We start from the raw sequence: 18012 nt of genomic DNA, 5'->3' as shown, positions 1-18012 counted from the left end.
AAAAGAAAAGAAAAGAAAAGAAAAGAAAAGAAAAGAAAAGAAAAGAAAAGAGGCAGGAGATTCTAGACAATATAACGGTCCAGATCTAAAATCATCTGAAAGAAGGTGATGGAAAGCTCAGTAGGTCAGAGTACAAATGAGATTGAAATGCCATGCCTAAAGTAAACTGAATTATTCACTAAATATTTACTCAGGTCTAATCTTTGACAATGGAATGAACTGAGTTTAAAGAAATATAGAAATTACTTATAATCAGGGAAAATAGTTGGACAGCTGTAACTGCGCTAACACGAGGTCGCTCCTTGGTGAGCCACAGATGGAAAGTGCACCAGGTATAGTTGTCACACGAAGACAAATTTATTTGCAGCAAATAAGGAGATCACAGGGAATGACTTCCAAAGCCATGATCCCCTGAACATGGGTGAGTGAGTTCCTTTTATTTAGGGTTAGGGCGAGTACTCAGAATTCGTGTATAGAGGCGGGTAGAAGGTCGCACATGTGCCTTGAAGAAACATGCTTATACATACATTGTATGTTATGTAGATGAGGTTTGTGTTCCTCCTCAGGTGGAGATTGTAGTATTATAATGAGGTAAAGGTAGCTGTCAGTCACTCCATGGGTCATTCCATGGTCCATCTGCGCAGGCATGAGGCGGAGGTTGAGCTCAAATCAGGTGGTCTGGGGCCACCAGAACTCTTCAACAGGGTAGTCGTTATTGCTTGAGGGGTAGTCTCAGTTTCCATCAAGGGATGCTCTGCCTGTCAGGTCTTTGGTCTGAGTTAAGAGACAAGCTGGAAAGAAGAGCTTAAGAAAAAATGTGGGGCAAAGTTCGTAGGTATAAGCAGGTGGGCAGTAAAGGTCAGGTTTTGAGGTCTAGCTAGTGACACTACTATCAGTAACCTGACAAAAGGAGCAGAAAATGAAAGAGGTACCAAAAGACTGGAGATGATAAAATGTAATCCCATTTTTCTTTAAAACGCCAAAACTTGGATTTTTCCAGATGCAGAGCAATGAATCTTGATGCCAACGTCAAGAGAGATTGCTAGAAAAAAAAAATGTTGAATGAAAGATGTTTTCTAAAAAAAAATTTTTTAAGTATCTTTTAACAGTAAAATTACTTGTTATGTAGAATTGGAAATCTTCACTCTACATTCTTAGAGAATGAAAGATAAACATAATGTCTTAGTATTATTAAAATGTAGTTTGGGGGTATCTGGATGGCTCAGTTGGTTAACCAACTGAGTCTTGATTTCAGCTCAGGTCACGATCAGGGTTCGTGAGATTGGGCCCCACACTGGTCTCTGTGCTGAGACCCTCTCTCTTTCAAAACAAATAAATAAACATTCAAAAAGTAATAAAATGTAGTTTTAACATTGCAGACCCACCCCCAAAAGATCTGAGAGAACCCCAAGGATCTTGGATTCATTTTTTGAGAGCTATTACTTCATAATTTTTAGAAGAACAGTATCATTTAACATAGACAAATAAAACAATATCTTTTTGAAGTCAGAAAAAGTATGGGAAACTTAAAATGTATTCTGATAAAAAAGTTAAAAAAAACTGAAGAGTACATTTAGCAAAGAAAAAAAATAAAATTTCAGGAATCATGATATTAATATTCAAATATTTAAAAGGCTTAACAAAAGTGAAGACTGATTCCTCTCCCCTTGAATTCACTGGAATTTTAGTGATTTGCTTCTCATGAATAAATTGAAGAATAAGTGATACTGAATAACTTCCACAGCTAGGTCATACAAGGAGGTAGAGCTTACCTGATCATCTCTCTGGACAGTCATCCTTGGAACCCTGCCAGTATGTTGTGAGGAAAGAAGCTCAGGTCACATGGAAAGACCACATGCAAATGCTCTGGCCACCAGCCCAGGATGAGGTATAAATCAATAGTCAGAATCAAACACCAGACATCTGAGTGAATAATGCTTCAGCAAATCAGTCTTTGGACCCGTCCGGCTGAAGCCGAATAGAACAGAGACAAGCTGATGACTGCCAAGCTCTGACCAACTTGCAGATCATGATAAAAATGTATGTTGTTTTTTTTTTTTTTTAATTTTTGCTTTTGTTTTTGCTGCTTTTTTTTTTTTTTTTGTCACTAAGCTTTGTGGGTGGCTTGTTATGATGCATGAATATCTGAAACAAAGAAAAGTTACTTCTTGAAGGGTTGCCACTAAATTTTTGGTGACAATTATACGAAGTCCAATTTTGGTTGACTATAGGAAAGATTTTTATGATGAAAAATCTATCCCAAAAGTACAACCATAGAATGCAAATGTTTAATGTTGATAGAATTGTACCTTACAGTTATGTCCAACTTTTTCATTTTCCAGATAAGGAAATGTGGACTCAGCAAGGGTACATGATTTGCTCCTCTATTCTTTAATGGATCAGCCAGAACTAGAACCAAGGAATCTTGAAACTTAATTAACTTAATTTTCCACTACACTACTTTTGTTAGGAAGTCTTGGTTTTCCTACTTCCAGAGCTCTTCAAAGATCATGACTTCCCACTTGTCAGGAGTGTAATAAAAGGAGAACAAGGATGGATTAGTGTTTTGACTAGATGATAGACAAAGACCTTTCTGAAACTCAGATGTTATGATTATATGACTTATAAAGGACATGTGTCTGGCGGCACCTGGGTGGCTCTGTCGGTTGTGCCTCCCACTTAAGTGCAGGTCATGATCTCCCAGTTTGTGAGTTCAAGCCCCACATTGGGCTTGCTGCTATCAACACAGAGCCGACTTTAGATCTTCTGTCCCCCTCTCTTTGACCTTCCCTTGCTTGTCCTCTCTCAAAAATAAATACACATAAAAAAAGGCACGCATTTGCACATTTTTGAGAAATAAAGGTCTTTCCTAAGCACACTACTTACACCTCTCTGTAGTCCCTGTCTCCCAAACTAGTAATTCGTATACTTTTTTATAATTTTAAATATTATAGTGTTTCAGTTGTTAATTATCATTCAAAGAGACTGAGAGTTTCAGCATGCATTTCTGTACTAATCCATTCTACTGATATTTGTTAAGAGCCCACATGTGCTCCATGTTTTACACATTTAAAGAACTAAGAATATTAATTTCATCCCGTCCAAATCTAATTGTTCCAAATGTATTTTCATCTAATTTAAATTACTTTTTGTATTTATTTTTCTTTATGCTAATTTTACACGTTTGAAAAGGGTAAGAATTAATTTGCTATTTTTGTTAAATTATAGATTAGTTAGTAGAAAACATCAAAAGGAGTTAAATGGACATATATTGTAATCATAGGAAGATGTAGGGATTTTTGTCACAAGCCTACATTGTAAGCTGGAAATACATAAACTGTCACTAAATGGAGTATTTCCTTTCTTTTTCCATCATTGTAGCTGACGTATATGAGATGTTTAAGGTGAAAAATATCAAAGTAAAAGACAAGCATTTTCCAGAAGGAAAAGCACTTTAGTGTTAATTGCTATTTCCATACAAAACTGTGAGGAAACCAATACAAGTTACTGGTTGACAGGGCAGATCTATAACTGAACTGCCTGGGTTCACATCTCAATGAATCCACTTCTTCATTTTCTTACTTGGGATGAGTTACAAACCTCCTTCTACTTTCTTCATTCATAAACTGAGGATGACCCTAATAGCACCAACTTCATGTAATTGTTACAATGGGTAATGTGGTTAATATTTGTAACAATACTTAGAACAATGGTGCCGTACAGTCATTAGTGGTTTTTTGTTCTTGTTGTTTGTTTTGTTTTTAAAGATTTTTTTAAATGTTTATTTTATTTACTTTGAGAAAGCACACGCCGGGGAGGGGTAGAGAAAGAGGGAGAGAGAGAACCCCAAGCAGACTCTGTGCTGTCAGCACAGAGATAGAGGTGGGGCTTGAACTCACGAACTGCAAGTTCATGACCTGAGCTGTCATCAAGGGCCAGATGCTTTACCAACTGAGCTACCCAGGCACCCCTGTACATTTGTTAATTAAAATATGGGCACATCATAATAGTTGGACTACTCTCCTCTTTCTTCTGATTAATTAAAAAGTTCAGTTTTGTAGATTTAACTAACATTTTAGGAGTAACAGTAATCTGCCCATTTATTTTTCCTTCTATTTTTAAATCCTCCAAAATCTTACAACTCAAATGGCTTACAATCATCATAGAACTATTTAAACTTAATCTGTATTGTTCATTTAATTTGACTCTAGTTAAATGCACCTCAGGATGTTTGCTTCAGGGACATTAAAAAAACATTGTTCACTCCAGAGGTAGAGTAAAGATATGCTCCTAAATTTTCATATTGACTGTATAACCTTCATTCATGTTTAATCCACCTAAATTTTAAATCTTTGAGTGGTGTAGAATAGACATATAATTTTTTATAATCCTCATATTTAGCTAGTTTCCCAGTGCCATATATTAAAGCCATCCATATAAAGAAATGTCCATATCTTTGTCATATACCAAATATCCATATATTCATGGCCTTATATTTGGACTCTTGAATGTAATTCATTGGTCTATTTTTTTTTTTCCTATGCCTTGCCAGACTTTTTTTACTTTTATAAATTTATAGTAATAGCCAGTCTTTACTGAGAAATAGTGTAGCATTCAGGATGCTAACTACCAAACTATAGAATGCAATGAGAAAGTTACTTTGACACAAGTGAAAGATATGAAACCACTGAGGAGGGAGCAGTAAGGCAAGAAAAAAGTGGATGAAAGAAAGCAGGAATCAACAAACAGTCCTCAAATGAAAAGCTTATTAATTCTCAAAGTGAAACTATTGTTAGAATTACAAGTCTAATCTCCAAGAGACTGACCGTATGTGACATTCAGACAGCTGTTTTAGCCCATTTATAATCTATTTAAGATACTAGCTTCAATTACCAATGCAAAACTCGATCATTAGCAAAAATATCCTGAAGAATTAGACATCATAACATGGAAATTTTCAATGGGTCCAGGACGCCCTGGTGTCACGCTGACAGGTGGAAGATGGGGAGCGTGTCATTCTCACCTTTCTCGGGCTCGGTTGTAGAACCTAAGATAAGAAAGGGGGTGAATGAAGACTTTGACAAAAGAAACTAAATCACTTAAAAAATGTAAATAATCAGAAAGCTGCTTGAAATGTGACACAATTTTGTCTATACGCTGTTATCTCCAGACAACATTTTGAAATGTATCCCTTTCTGTTGGCTGCTAATATTGTAATCGTGCTTTATCCTGGATTTTCATAAGAATTCTGGACGATTTCAGAAAGACCAATTAATCAATGCCAGAGTGGATAATGATTTATGACCAGAGTAAAAATAGGAGAGCATACATTTCAATGTGGTCCCTTCTCTTGTTGACCAGATTTTTTTTCTTTTTCTTGGAATGACTCCAAACATCTTGCTGGCAAAGAGGATGTATTTTTTGAGATAGCAAAGTTGTTTATTGAGCCTCTGAGTTCAATCAGCATTAGTAACTCTCACAGTAGAAGGAAAATTGGTAAGAAAAGGCTTAGTGTAAATCTTTGAATATGGAGTAACCCATTAGCTGGTTCAGCAAGTCACAGAATGGGACTTAGAATGTGTGAACACATTGCATAAAGAATGTGTGTTCGTGGGGCACCTGGGTGGCGCAGTCGGTTAAGCGGCTGACTTCAGCCAGGTCACGATCTCGCGTTCTGTGAGTTCGAGCCCCGCGTCAGGCTCTGGGCTGATGGCTCGGAGCCTGGAGCCTGTTTCCGATTCTGTGTCTCCCTCTCTCTCTGCCCCTCCCCCGTTCATGCTCTGTCTCTCTCTGTCCCAAAAATAAATTAAAAAACGTTGAAAAAAAAATATTAAAAAAAAAAAAAAAAAAGAATGTGTGTTTGTGTCTATTTTAAAATATATGGGATAGTCTCTCCCTATCCAAGCATTTTTATTATGTTACCATATTTGTACTTAAGTATTTTGATACTATTCCTGGCATAACACTTCCAGACAAAATGAAAGATATATACATTATTTTCCTGAGTTCTATATTGATCCTTCAAGATATCTGGTTCAGATATTCAATCAGACTTCATTACCTTTGTTTCCAAATCATAAATGGTTTAACAAATGCCCCATCATTGACGTGTATCATAGAATAAGGTAATATCTTATTTCTTTGATGAGTGATTATGGGATACTACCTTTATACACTGAGATTTATGCTACTCTTTTCAGCAAAAGCTAGTGTAGGATGGTGAAATGAACAGTAATAAAGTTGGCAGGCTGAAAGCCGCTATGTGTGTCTAATGTCTGAAAAAGGAGTCTGCTTTTATGCAAATACAAATTGGCTGTGAAGCTTGTAATTCTAGAATCCAAACATCTAGCATGTGTCCTCTGTGTGACCCAATGTGATTTGAAAGACAGAGCAGAGACAACGGGTGGAGAGGGCAAGGAATGAGAAGGAAAATATTAATGTCATTTGTAGATATTTGTTAAAGGTCACTGCCTGTTAAGGAAGGAGACTCAGGAATGGAACTACCGCTAAATTAAAATCTTAGTAAAAGAAAAAAAAAAAAAAGAAAAGAGAACTGTTATTATTTTTCTATAGCAACGACAAGGGTTAATTAATATCTAACACTGCCTTTGGTATTGAGTAAATAGATGATTTCATTTTATCAAGTGTGTTGTGAATACTAACAGTGCTCCTTTTGTGAGAAGGAATAACAAAGAACAGGGGAGAGCTATGCCTGCTAGGTCCAACCTGTAAAAAGAGCCCCCTGCAATCTGAGAGTTGGCACCCTAGGACCATTCTGAACCATATTAAAGAGGTTATTGGGTCCCCAGTGACCACTGACATAAGAACTGGAAACTGTGGCTTTCTATATCTATACTGGGCAGCTTTTGCTTGTTCTGCCTGGGATTCCGTCTTCTAGAATTCTCACTAGCAATTAAGAGTTCTGTCAATGAGGGCTATGTTTTCATGACTCCATCTTTTAAGCACCTTCATTGGTGCAAGAGTGTAAATCTGACCAAAGCTGGTAGAAATAGGATTCCTTGATTCCCGGCTAATGTCACAGGTCCGGGCTGGGGGACTCCACCACCCAAGACCAATCAGATACGTCTGTCTCTGAGATTTAAAACTTTAAGATGAAAAACATAGAAAGTATTAAAAGCCATGCTTTCTGCCACACAGAAGATACTTTTGTACTTTTGTATATTCACAAAAATAATATAATTAGGCAAATGGAAGCCCAGCTAGAGTCCTTCAAGTCCTGTTTCTAGGGGTTCCTAAGCCTCAGCTGCATTCCCAACTTTCTTATGTACTGAATGTTAATTTATACCTTACATTTCTTGAGTTAAAATATTGCCTATGTTTTCTAATTAATACAATTTAGGATTTTGTTACTTGAAATTGTAAACCTCGACTAATATAATTTCCAAGGTCAATGATGTTCAGGTATTCTTGATTGAGGAATGGTTAGGTATCAATTCCAGTATATTATGTAAAAAATTATGGTGGCAGATTTCTGTCTAGAATTGATCAAAATTTTTTTAATAAAATTATTTATATAAACTATATTTCAAGGATTAAATAATGCTGAAAAGCCTCTGATAGTTAAGTGTTACACACATTAGTACAAGTATAAATTTAATCCCTTTATAATGTGATTACATCAACAGAAGATACTAAATCATTTCTCTTTTTATTCCAGTTCACCAAAAAGTTTGTAGATTTTCTATATACAAACTAGGTCAAACTTAGCTAGATGACCACTAAGTAAAAATAAATATGTAATATAAATTACAAATAGGTTAGATTTGTTTATCTCTTTAGGGATTTGTTTATTCTCTTTAACTATTTATATCTTTTTATTGAGATTCATTGATACAGCAGCTACCAGGTAGCGAGCAATGAAGACAGAACTAGTCTTGAGGAAGAAAGTAACATCAAAATCCAAATAGCACACAGGCACACACACACATACACACAGATGAGATAAGAATATCTACCTATAAGGATTGTGTTGTGAAAATAAAAATAATTCAAATTCAGGAGAATGTCTTAGGAGAAGGTACTAAATGTATGCTAGATGTAAATGAACTCTTTCTCCATACCAGACTCATTCCTCACATTTGTGTTGATTTGTGATCTTTATATGCACCATTGTCCTTTCTTCCTCTTCTCTATCTTCTTCAACTTTTTATAAATAGACGCACTGATTTCCCATATGCAGATTCAGCATACCCAGTTTTCCTGAATTAGTCCCAGTTGAGCCAGAAAAAAAGTCCCCACAGCAGCCATACCGACCTCTCCTTAATTCCAACCTAATCAAATGGGGCTTTCAATCGTTAGGTCCCTATACTTACCATTAAAGGTCCAGTCATTATTTCTCTCCCAAGTGTCCCTTGCTGCTAATTTCTGTAAAATAGAAATAATGCTGTATATCTCATGGGGCTGCTGTGATTATTAATTTTTAAAATGGAGAGAAAATGCTTCGACAAATGTCCCTCATTGTATAGCTATATTTATGATTTTTATTAGTGATATCTGTATTTATTATGTGACTTTTTCCTATCATTATTATTATTATTATTAATTATTTGTAAGTATTATCTTCCAAGGCCTAATTATGAGTGCATCTATACCTCTCAAACTAACATTCTGGTGTTTGCACTAAATCTTTAGGATTGATATTCTTTCTATAGTCCACTATCTTAGTTCATTAGTTCAATAATTCATTTATTTAGTTAATATTTTTCAATAAGCAGCAGGTAAAAGAAGGCTTAGATAAAAGACCAGAGGTGAGGCAATTGGGGTAGCAAAACTAACCTAGCCAGTTCAGCTTTGGGAGAGATGGACGTAGACAGGATGGTCATACCCATACACTATAATAAAGACATGGGTCTTTATTCCTGAAAAGGGGTAAGAAAGACTAGAAAAGAGGTCAGAGTGTCTTATTAGGTTTTTCAAACCATGTAACCATGATCTCTGACCTCAAGAACAATATAGGAAGAAAGACTGATATATAAATATACAATGTAATACAGTATCCAAAGTGGAATGCATTTACAAATAGTAATGCCAATAGCTAATAGTTACGAATATATATTATATGTGAAGCACTGTGTCAAACCTACTCATATGCTGGAGCTGGCTCTTATCTGCACGGTGGATCCAATCTGGTTCATATCTATTCAACTCTACTTCTACTTTCCCTTCCCTTCTTCCCTCCTTCCTTGCTTCCTTCCTTCCTTTCCTCTTTCATTCTTTCTTTCTCTCTTTCTTTCCTCTTTCTTTCTTTCTCTTTCTTTCTTTCTTTCCCTTTCTTTCTTTCTTCTTTCTTTCTTTCTTTCTTTCTTTCTTTCCTGGGGATCTGGTTGTTAAACACTTACCAGAATACACAGCCTAAATTATTTAAACCTATCATCTTACTATCTTATTTATTACACCATCCTGAGTTACTGAGTTACTCTCATTATTCCCTTTTTACAGATGAATTGTTTTAAAGTTTTGTGACCTTCCCAAGCAAATTAGCAATTGAGTCAAATTTTGAATTCAGTCTAATTCCAGAGTCTGCAGCTCTAAACATGATAATAGCCCAAAGGGGGTTGATATGAAGGTAAGACCTTGTGTAAAATGGCTTCCTAAAGTTGTGCTGGATTTTGTGTTGAACAGGAATTCAAGAATGGGCTTGGAAGATATGGGAAGCATAGAAGTTGGATGTTCCAGTTCTGATCTGGAGAGAAAAACATCTTAGATGCTATCACACTGGTAAAATTGACCTGGTTTTTACTTTTCTCCAGTTGCATTATTATGCATTAAAAAAACACACACACACACACAAAAAAACCTCTGTTTCTACCTTCTCACTAACTGGCAATTCCTTCCTTCCAATTATCCAGGCGAATACCTTAAGGTTATTCTTGAAATCTTCCTTTCCTTTAGGTGTGAATCCATTTAATCAACAAATATGAGCTCTACTTTCAAAATCTATCCAGAATCTGACTACTTGATATCAACCAACAATGCTATCACCCTCACCTAAATTATCATCGTCTCTTGTTAGTCTCTTTGATTCCATTCTTGTCCTGTGGAGGCTTGGATTCATATAATGTCCAGTAAAGTAAAACCATGTAATTCCTCTGCTTAAAACTTCAATGGCACTCTATCTCACTCAGAATAAAGTACTAAGTATTTACCACAGTAGGGTCTGCACAAACATACTGGCTTAGCTATTTGACCCTGAACATGAATTGCTCCTTCATGACTAGGTTAGGAAGAAGTATGTCTAAAATTCAAGGGAAATGGAAAGAGAAGTATAGATGTACTAAGCAAAGTTTTACAGACAGAAATCCCAGCTCACTCTAAAAAAGCTAGCCTACAGAGTACATCACATCTTAGGATTGTCTAAGTCAAGGTGCAAGAAAGTTGAGAATTCATACCCTCATAACAAAATTATTGTTCAAGAGTTGTGCCTGGAGAGACATAAGTTGTTTTTTTTTAACATTCATTTATTTTTTGAGAGACAGAGAAAGACAAAGCAGGAGCCGGGGAGGGGCAGAGAGAAAGAAGACACAGAATCCAAAACAGGCTTTAGGCTCTCAGCTTTCAGCACAAATCCCAATGTGGGGCTTGAACTCATGAACCATGAGATCATGACTTGAGCCAAAGTCGGACACTTAACTGACTGAGCCACCCAGGCGCCCCGAGACATAAGTTTTAAGGTGTTTCCCACTCTGTGTGAGTAAAATAAACTCAACATTCTGTGGACAGCCTCATGGGCAAGAGATGCAGGTTTTGACTCTTGGAATCAGAGTGAATGAACTGGTTGATTTCAGGGAATGTGTGTAAAATACAAACAATGTCTTATACAATCCACCCATTTCAGTAGTGAGATCCATGCAATCCTCACATTAAATTTACCGTACTGATTCCTCAAGAAGGTGCTTGGCAATACTTATAGAAAAAAAAAAAAAAGAATTCTCAAAAGAAAGATCAGCAGGTTGAGCAACAGCTGCCACTGCTGTAATTGGTCTTGAGGCTTAGGTAATATTCATCATCTGCCTCTTTTATCTCACTCTTGGCCAACATTTCTCCTGTTGTGGGCTAATGAAATGGGTGACAGATCTTTATACCTCAAGAGACTGAGCCCTTATTTGGCTAGGGTCTGTTCATGGTTAAAACAAAGTTTGAGATCACCAAGGATGCTGTAGTATGTCTCTAGAGGCTTGGATATACTACTTTCTGCTACTTTGTGTAGAAGCAATTCTACTTCCTCACAATGATCAGAGTCCATTACCATTGCCAATAGGGTAACATTCTTGTGTGCAAGTCTACTGGCATGAGGAACTCAAAATGCCTGGTAGAAGTCATAATTTTGGAACTCTAGATCTGCCAAATGTAAAATTGCAAGGGCAAGAGGCACAAATTCTCTAAATGGTTCACTGGGAGTGATGGCGAGAGGGGTTACTTCTGCTTCCATCCCATCATTTCTGGACTCACATAATCTAAGTATCAGAGACTCAGAACAAAATGGCTATTAGCTAAAAAGTATATACCATATCAGAAATCAATTCTCCAAACCGGCAAGGTATTATTTGCAAGTTGGAACCTCAGGCATGCCTTTGAGTGGTCGTTGCAGCATTACATTAGGCCGTCAGGCTTTGAGTCATATAGAAAATAGTAAGGCTAATTATCCTTTGGGCCATGCTCAATGTTATGATCATTTTTCTGCAAAATGTGTCCTTTTATCTGAAGAAATATCATACAAGATAAAGTGTCAGTAAATCAGACACACTGTAAGCCTTTAAATACTGACCAAGACACTAAGGGTAGGAAAGGAAAACACATACCAACACATGTGTTCATTACTGCCCATTCCAGGGTGGATGAAATCTGATGTAATCATCTTGCTATCAAGTAGTTGATTAATCTTGAGAACTGATAGCACTTCAAGAGCTGAGCATCAAACACTTTTGCTGACAAGTCAGACATTTAACAGCATGGCTATTTCAGACTTGTTAGAATAAGCCCATACTATAGACTCATTTATAGCTAACATCTCTTTTACCATGATTAGTCCATTTATGGGTCTACTTTGTGAGCACTGGCACAGATAAGTACAGAGGGTAGTTGACATACTGGATGAATCATCCTGCCCACAAGCTTATTAATGCCTCCTATGCAAAGTATTCTCTAGTTGACATTAATGTGGGCTACAAAAATCTACACACCATGAGTCCATCCATATGTCTTTCTCTAGATTTCCTCTTCAGTCTTGCTCTTTCCAAGCTACTGATCAATTGGCCCAGCCATTTACAACTGGTCAGGAATCTGGGTATGTCCTTACAACAGGCCACTTCTTTCTTTATGTGAGAGAGAAGAGTAGATGCACTACACAAACTCGCACCACTGGGACGATTTTTTTCTTGCCACTGTCTTTCAGGATTCCTTATGCAGAGGACCAGAAGGATCCTCTTGGACTCTACCATGACATAGAGCAGGAAAGTTTAAGTATCATTGATCAAGCCTGGAATGGATATTAATTACTGTCTTCCCTAGCTGTAAATATATCCATCCCATTAAAAACTCCAAGTTTAGGAAATGACCACATAATGAACCCATGTTTTCTCTGGAATTGGACAAGAACTCCATTTATCACTTGGCATTCCTCTATAATAGGTGGTCACAGTAGGATTTGGGGTCCTTGATCTCATTATAGGTTGAACTTATAACTGACAACTTTCACAAATTCTGGGTATTCTACCACCCCCAATGTATACAGATTCTTTTGGGGAAAGATTGGGTGAATTGCTATAGCATAGCAGGATCCTTCCTCAAATTCACTTGTATCTTCTTCAGTCAAGCTCAGGTCTCGAAACTGGATGAGGAATAATAGTATTTCACCAAGGTGGCTAATATCAGTTCATCTGCCCTTAATCTTTTTTTGATTATATATATTAAGCTATACTTTTTTGATTGTCCATTTTCCTGGTTCTTGAGAATACCATGGTAAATGAGCCATAAACATAGATCCCTGTGGGTCAGCGCCCCCAGGTTTCTATTCCAACCTTACTACCCATAATGCTAAATATACTCAACTCTGTGTCTGATGATTAAATGCTACCACCTAACCTCTGCCTTTCTGTAATCATATCATCCCCACAACAGCAGGTGCAGTTTCACAACATTTCTGCTTATTAATATTGGTCTCCAGTGGATAGCCATCACTCCACCACTGAGCTTCCATTTCCTAGTTGCTTGCAGACTTTAGAGTATAGACTTTCAAAGGCTATGAATTTATCATTCTTTGTAGCTCTGTAGGATTCACCATTGAGTTCTAGGCTTGAACCTCAGTGTGGGGCTCACTCTCTGGCTCTAGCTGAGAAGACCCTCTGTTAGTGCTGCCATGGAAGAAACTTTCTTTTCTTTCTTTCTTTCTTTCTTTCTTTCTTTCTTTCTGAGAGACAGTGAGACAGAGCATAGTAGGGGAGGAACAGAGAGAGAGGGAGACACAGAATCCGAAGCAGGATCTAGGCTCTGAGCTGTCAGTACAGAGCCCAACATGGGGCTAGAACTCATGAACCTCAAGATCATGACCTGAGCTGAAGTCAGACACTTAACCGGCTGAGCCACCCAGGTTCCCCAGAAATTTTACTTTCATATTACGAATTGGTCATTGACTTACCTGAACTTATCACTCTCTTTTTTTAGCTCATCAGTGACATCTGGCAAAAAAAGCAATCAATTCCACAATTTTAAAAATAACCATTACTCCTACATTACTTGAATGCTAAAGATATTGCACAAGCCAACACACCATCTCCCACCTTCAACCCATTCTGGTTTACCAGAAAGGAAGGTTTCAGTAAATGTAAGGCAGTTTTATACCAGAATTACCATCCATCCAAATTTCACCAGTATTGCATCTCTGTTGCCATCTGGTTAAGGGTGACCTCACTGCAGAATTCCCTTCTGCCCATTTCTTTTTTAAACCAGCTCTGTTAACAACTATGCTATACTGTATTCTCCAAAATCATATTCTGAGACAAGGTTTGTAAGTTTGGAGTTATTAGAAATAAATAACTAAAAAAATGGCATAAAAGTGGGGTAATAAGACTTGAAAAGGGTGATGGTCAAGCAAGGGTATGCTATCAAGAAAATTCTTTTTTTTTTCAATATATGAAGTTTATTGTCAAATTGGTTTCCATACAATACCCAGTGCTCATCCCAAAAGGTGCCCTCCTCAATACTCATCACCCACCCTACCTGCCCTCCCACCCCCCATCAACACTCAGTTCTCAGTTTTTAAGAGTCTCTTATGCTTTGGCTCTCTCCCACTCTAACCTCCTTTTTTTTTCCTTTCCCTCCCCCATGGGTTTCTGTTAAGTCTCTCAGGATCCACATAAGAGTGAAAACATACGGTATCTGTCTTTCTCTGTATGGCTTATTTCACTTAGCATAACACTCTCCAGTTCCATCCATGTTGTTACAAAGGGCCATATTTCATTCTTTCTCATTGCCACGTAGTACTCCATTGTGTATATACACCACAATTTCTTTATCCATTAATCAGTTGATGGACATTTGGGACCTTATGAAGATAAAAAGCTTCTGCACAGCAAAAGAAAATTCTTATAAATATCAAATTAGTTTTCCATTCCTACATAACAAATTGCTACAATTTAATGACTTTAAAAAGTCCACTTATTAGCTCAAACTTCTGCAAGTCAGAAACCCAGGCAACTCAACTATATTCTCTGCTTAGGGGGTTACATGGTGAAAATCAAAATTACAGGCAGGTAGAGCTCATGTGGAGACTCATGAGAAGGACCTGCTTCAAAGTGTATTTAGGTTGTTGGCAGAATATAGTTTCTTGCAAGTGTAGACGCCGTTCATTTCCTTGTTGGCTGTTGGCCAGGGGGCACTCACAGCTCCTAAAGGCTATTGTGCACCTTTGCACATGGCCTCTTCTATCTTCAGTGTTAGCAATGACCCTTTGAACCCTTCAAGTACTTCATATCTCTGACTTTCCCTTCTGCTACCAACTGGAGAGAATTCTCTGCTCTCAAAAAGGACTTGTGAGATCAGGTTAGGCTAATATGCTGTATAGGAACCTAGTTCTTATGTGATTTTGAGGCTGGTTGATAAAAAGCTGCTCTATAATGTAAGGTATTTGTCTCTCATTTGGTTTATGTAGTCTTGTTATTCACTGTAACACATTCTAGTTCCTTGACCATCTGCGATGGAATGTCTATGTCTACGTTCAATCAAAACTCATATTAAACCTGACATACACATAGAGTAGTTGGAGTTAATATTTCTCTCTAATAAGGTCAACTGATTAGGAAACTTAATTAAATCTTGAAAATCCCTTTTTCCACGTAACATAACAAAGTCACAAACATAACACTATGAGGCAGAGATCATGGAAGACAGCTTAGAATTCTGTCTACCACAGTCTGCCATAGATTGCTATCAATAAATATTTGCATCAATTAATTTATCTATAAAATAAAGCTAATAATACCACACAATCACTGGATTATTGTAAAGATTAGAATAAAAAATCTATTTAAAATTACTTATTGTGATACTTGGCACATAGTAAGCTATAACAATTCACTTATGTAGTGAGCGTATTAGATTCTCTAAAGATGGACTTCAAAGGACCAAGCCTCCTAATATTCATGCCATGTGTAATTCCTTTCCCAGGAATCTGGACTGAGTCTTATGACTAACTTGTAAATAAGTAATATGTGATAGAAATAATACTGTCTGACTTCTGATGCTAGGACATAAGAACTCTTTTTTTTTTTAAGTTTATTTATTTTGAGAAAGAGATTGCAAGCAGGAGAAGGACAGAGAAAGGGAGAGAGAGAGAATACCAAGCAGGTTCAGCACTGTCAGTGCATAGACCGATTCAGGGCTCAAACTCACCAACCATGACATCATGATCTGAGCCAAAATCAAGAGTCAGATGCTTAACTGACTGAGCCACCCAGGTTCTTTTTATTTTTGTCTCTTAGAATTCAGGCTCCAAGGAAAGCCAGCTCCCTTGGACTTCCATGTTCTGTGGAAGCTCAAGTTATTCATGTAAGGAAGGAGCATGGAAAGAAAGATATCTGGTCAGTCCTAAGGTGTCCCACCTCAGGCAAATGATACACCTGTTATTGAAGTACACATCCTATATATCCATCCTTCAATGTTACAACTGAATCTTTAGCAGAGTCCAGACCCTTCCAATATCTAACTGCAGTCTCATGGGAGACTCACAGAATCAGTAATGGTAATAATAAATTGTTGCTTAAAACCGTTAAGTTTGCCATGGTTTTTTATGTGGCAATAGATAACCAAAACAGAGTTTTAAGCAAGTTACTGAATTAAGTTCTTATTGTAAGATTTCCTTGTAGTTACAATTTGAGTTCTATCTTTTCCTGATTCCTACATGGTTTTGAAGCTGGTCAATATAAAGGTTTTCAGTCTCTCATTTGGTTTATGTAGCCTTATTATTCACTGGAACATACTCCAGTTCTTTGACCATCTGTAATGAATGTCTGTGTCTATATACAGTCAAAATTCAAATGAAATCTGACATACACACAGTGGTTGGAGTTAATTTGTCCTCCCTTGGCTCCCACTTATTACAGAAAGACCTGTTCATTTAAGTGTTTTCAAGCTACACGTTTCTGTAGTTGGAAGTTATTACATGTTGATAGTTATCTTCACTGACATTCACTAGACTTGATATGCCGGGGAATTTTAAATGGAACTGAGAAACAAAGGCAATACAGTTATGCAGACACTGGAATGTGAAATAACACTCCAGTGACTTAAAGAAATGGGATCAACATAGCCCTAATAAAATATGAAGGCTTTCCAGTCCCAGATCCTATTATCTCCAGTGATACTCTAGTTGTCTGTCTTTTAAAAGTGCAGATGCAATCCAGTTAGAAAAATGTCACAGCTCTCTTGCAACAACAGCATGCTCAACATTCACAGCAATAAAGATTTTCCCCATCAGTGAGCATTGTTGTCTTTGGTCCCTGGCACTGAAAAGTTTCCCCCAAAATCTCACAATCAGTTTGTTTGACAAGTGGGCTGATCTCAGCCACAATAGCAGCAAATATCTTCTTTCACTTTGGTAAGTTGCCAAAATTAAATGAAGGAAATGATCCAAGAAGAGCAATAAACAACAGAGCCCGGTTGCTAGTTGAGTAGCCTCGCTTGGCATCTATGTCCAAGCAGAGTGCCTACATGTACTATTGTCAAGGGCTTATTGATGATAAATGGCAGAGAGGTCATTATTTCCCTGAACCCAATTGCAAAACCTCCTCATTCTTATAAGCACAGTCATGCCTGAAAGACATTTAAGGATATTTGTGACTGTCTAGAAGCATGAAGGCAGCAGTGCCAAGCTTAATGGGCAGAAATGTGCACGGAAAGAAATAGCAAAATTACCCAAAAACCCAAGACTTCAAAATGTATGACAGTGAAATAAGAGAAGTTAGATTCATAGAAGTGTAAGACCCCCAAATTAAGAGGATATTGTTTAATAGTTTCCTTTATAGCAAAACTGTTAGCTGCACAAAGATTGTGCATCTAGCTAAGTTAGAGATCCATATTTCTCCTAATAAGGGACTCTTTTTTTGCCTTGATTGCTTTCCCATTAAATCACATTCTATAAGTCGTTAATAAATACAGCCATGGTGTATGTGCCTATTTGGAGGAGCTAGCGGGAATAGATCAACAAATAATCACAGAACTAGAAGAGAATCTAGAATTTTACTAGTTCAATTCTATCATTTTACCTTTCCCTCCATGATACCAGCCCAGAGATTGAGTTAACTGAAGCACACACAGCTCATTTGTGACAGTCGGGACTTGAAGAGAAGTTTTTGCCTCTGGGTCCTTTGGTCATCCCATTGCTTTTCCTTGATGCTGGATATATCTATATCACATGCATATGCTTTCTCTTAACTTTAATTTCTCTATAACTTTTGGTTATATTATTCTTTATGTAGCCAAGGTCCTAGCATTGATGTG

Source organism: Panthera uncia, chromosome C2, assembly GCF_023721935.1.
Source record: "Panthera uncia isolate 11264 chromosome C2, Puncia_PCG_1.0, whole genome shotgun sequence".
Lineage (NCBI taxonomy): Eukaryota > Metazoa > Chordata > Mammalia > Carnivora > Felidae > Panthera > Panthera uncia.
The sequence above is the reverse complement of the archived record's forward strand: the minus strand, read 5'-3'. Positions refer to the sequence as shown.